The sequence below is a fragment of the Oncorhynchus nerka genome, linkage group LG27 (genome assembly GCF_034236695.1).
Source record: "Oncorhynchus nerka isolate Pitt River linkage group LG27, Oner_Uvic_2.0, whole genome shotgun sequence".
NCBI lineage: Eukaryota > Metazoa > Chordata > Actinopteri > Salmoniformes > Salmonidae > Oncorhynchus > Oncorhynchus nerka.
The window spans coordinates 47073186-47076645 of NC_088422.1; the positions used below are offsets into that span (position 1 = coordinate 47073186).

At 39.8% G+C, this 3460-nt stretch overlaps 1 long non-coding RNA gene across 1 annotated transcript; it reads left to right on the forward strand.

Annotated features, from left to right (window-relative positions):
* Window positions 1-1450: 1450 nt before the first annotated feature.
* LOC115111901 (uncharacterized) lies at window positions 1451-2235 on the forward strand. The gene is made up of 3 exons (XR_003860852.2): window positions 1451-1588; window positions 1811-1858; window positions 2024-2235. It is a non-coding gene; the product is annotated as an uncharacterized LOC115111901 (long non-coding RNA).
* Window positions 2236-3460: the final 1225 nt, after the last annotated feature.

Below are 3460 nucleotides of genomic sequence, written 5' to 3' on the forward strand. Positions count from 1 at the left end.
TTTGAGTCAATTGGCAGTGTACCTGTGGATGTATTTCAAGGCCTACCTTCAAGCTCAGTGACTCTTTGCTTGACATCATGGGAAAGTCAAAAGAAATCAGCCAAGACCTCAGAAAAAAATTATAGACCTCCACAAGTCTGGTTCATCCTTGGGAGCAATTTCCAAACGCCTGAAGGTACCACGTTCATCTGTACAAACAATAGTACGCAAGTATAAACACCATGGGACCACTCAGCCGTCATATTGCTCAGGAAGGAGATGCGTTCTGTCTCCTAGAGATAAACGTACTTTGGTGCGAAAAGTGCAAATCAATCCCAGAACAACAGCAAAGGACCTTGTGAAGATGCTGGAGGAAACGGGTACAAAAGTAAAACGAGTATGACATTAACATAACCTGAAAGGCCACTCAGCAAGGAAGAAGCCACTGCTCCAAAACCGCCATAAAAAAAGCCAGACTACGGTTTAGAACTGCACATGGGGACAAAGATTGTACTTTTTGGAGAAATGTCCTCTGACCTGATGAAACGGTTAGGCTATAATGACCATCATTTTGTTTAGAGGAAAAAGGGGGAGGCTTGCAAGCCGAAGAACACCATCCCAACCGTGAAGAATGGGGGTGGCAGCATCATGTTGTGGGGGTGCTTTGCTGCAGGAAGGACTGGTGCACTTCACAAAATAGATGGCATCATGAGGGAGGAAAATGATGTGGATATATTGAAGCAACATCTCAAGACTTCAGTCAGGAAGTTAAAAGCTTGGTCGCAAATGGGTCTTCCAAATGGACAATGACCCCAAGCATACTTCCAAAGTTGTGGCAAAATGGCTTAAGGACAACAAAGTCAAGGTATTGGAGTGGCCATCACAAAGCCCTGACCTCAATCCTATAGAACATTTTGTGGGCAGAACTGAAAAAGCGTGTGCTGTAGATTGTCCTGTAGATTTTCACTCCAACCCTCCTAATCTAGCGCACCTGATTCTAATAACTGGGGTTGGATGGAAAACCTGCAGAACGGTAGCTCTCCAGGAACAGGGTTGGAGAGCCCTAAAATAGACCCATTTTGAATGAACGATGGCACCATTTCACTTGAGTCCCTTTTCTAAAACCAATTTCATCAAATGGTATTTATGTAGCCTAACTATTTTAACAGCAATATTTGTCACAACGTATTTTACATTTACCCAGCCTTGACCCCCTAAATAGCATTCAGCAGCACAAAGCCTCCGTCAGTCCATCTAGACTTTTAATTGGTTGTTTTTGTAGCATCCCAGACAGTTGTGGAATGTTGTGTTCCCTTCAATGTCGGAAAATGAACCGTTTGAATCCTGTCTTTTTATGTGACTGCCTGCTATCTGTGACAACCGGTGGAATGTTGTCTTCCATTCCATGTCATAAAACGAAAAGGTTGAATCAGTCATTGTAAGTGACTTCCTGCTTCTATTTCAGCTGGAGCTGAAGATCATGCACATAGAAGAGGGGACGGATAATGGGGCCAATCCTATGTTTCTTATGGAGTTGATGGAGATAACGAAGCTCTGGATGAGGCATAGAGCAAAGAAGAAACGGACAAGATAGGTGCCTCTATGAAAGGTGTGGGTTAAAATAATAATTTTACTCAGCCTACTTATTCTTCTTCATGAATATGTTGATTTGAACCTGCAGGAAGGGAGTTCAACAAAATTAATCAGTGTATTGTTTATTTTTTACAGTAATGGCTTTGATAAGCTTACGGGATGTGATTTTTGGAAATTGTACCATATTGCATTTCAATGCAAAATGTATTTAAACTTTTTTCTCCCCATTTACTTGCAGAGAAATTGAAAGACTTGACTGAACAAATAGATCCATCGCTGCACAAAGGTATGTTGCCCTCAGACACTAAAGTGTTATGTTTCTCTCCCTCCTACTCACTGTTCAGTCTTATGGTATTAATTCAGATGCTTTCAGATGTGCTTGTGAGTCAGTCACATGGTTCAACTTTCTTTTCGCTTTTGCACAACATACAGTTTTTTTTCTTTTCAACAGGAGAGCGTCAAGCTGCCAAAGCACTTCTCGCCCAAATGAAATACTTTGCGAGCATTGAAGACAAGGTGAAGGAAAAACTTTTAGAGCTAATGTAAACTTTGTTGACTTTGTTTTGATACTTCTTGGGTCTTTTTAAAGCTGTTTTGAAAGTCTTCAATAATTCTAATAATACAATTAGTATTTATTTATTTATTATGTACAGTATTTGTTAAAGTTTCAGGTATACTAATAAATGTCAAATATTAATAAGTGACACATTGCCATCATTTTTGTGTGATGGATCAATTCAAAAGTCAATTATTGAGTACGTTAAAAATATTATATTATATGAAAAGCTTTTAACTCAACTATCTCCTGCGCAATAGATGTGCCCGTAAAGAATACCGTAACAACATTGGAGGGTTAAGCTGGTGTAGTAAAAGACATGCTCCGGTACTTGGTGACTAAGAAAGTATTTTTAAACCTCCCACTTTGGGAAGCGACTGTTTTCTTAAAGCGGTGCCGTGCCTTTTTCCCTACATTTCTCCCCACGTGGGCCAGCCCCTAGCAATTAGAATTTCAGCCAATGAGCTTCAGCCCCTCGCATTTTGAGTGACAGCTAGCAAGAGGCCTACACAGCGTTATCCAATGAGGTTGCAGGGTGGGCCCAACGGCTCAGTGGACACAACAGAGAGGGAGAGAGAAAGAGCAATGATGTGTGACAAACAGACATGTTATTGTCAGTGATTTAAATACTGCAGTCACAAAGTTTACATATGATTATCTTGCCTATCAGTATAGCATTTGTTATTACGGACTGTTGTTGAGTCACACGGGGTGATGCGGGTTGAGAATATACCCCTTGTAACCTGTAGCGGGAGACATACTTCCTTGAAAATACTGGAGGAAGAATAGCAGCACATAACTTTCTCTGCCTGAACCAAAAGGATGCCCTTCACATAATTAGAAAGATTGTGCATTATTTATGTATGCCACATATACAGTACCAGTCAAAAGTTTGGACACATCTACTCATTCAAGGGGTTTTCTTTATTTTGACTATTTTCTACATTGTAGAATAATAGTGAAGACATCAAAATTATGAAATAACACATGGAATCAAGTAGTAACCAAAAAGGTGTTAAACAAATCAAATATCTTTTATATTTGAGATTCCTCAAAGTAGCTACCCTTTGTCTTGACAGCTTTGCACAATCTTGGTATTCTCTCAACCAGCTCCATGAGGTAGTCAATAATAATTTCAATAACAGGTGTGCCTTGTTAAAAGTCAATTTGTGGAATTAATGCTTTTGAGTCAATCAGTTGTGTTGTGCAATGGTAGGGGTGGTATACAGAAGATAACCTTATTTGGTAAAATACCAAGTCCATATTATGGCAAGAACAGCTCAAATAAGCAAAGGGAAACGACAGTCCATCATTACTTTAAGACATGAAGGT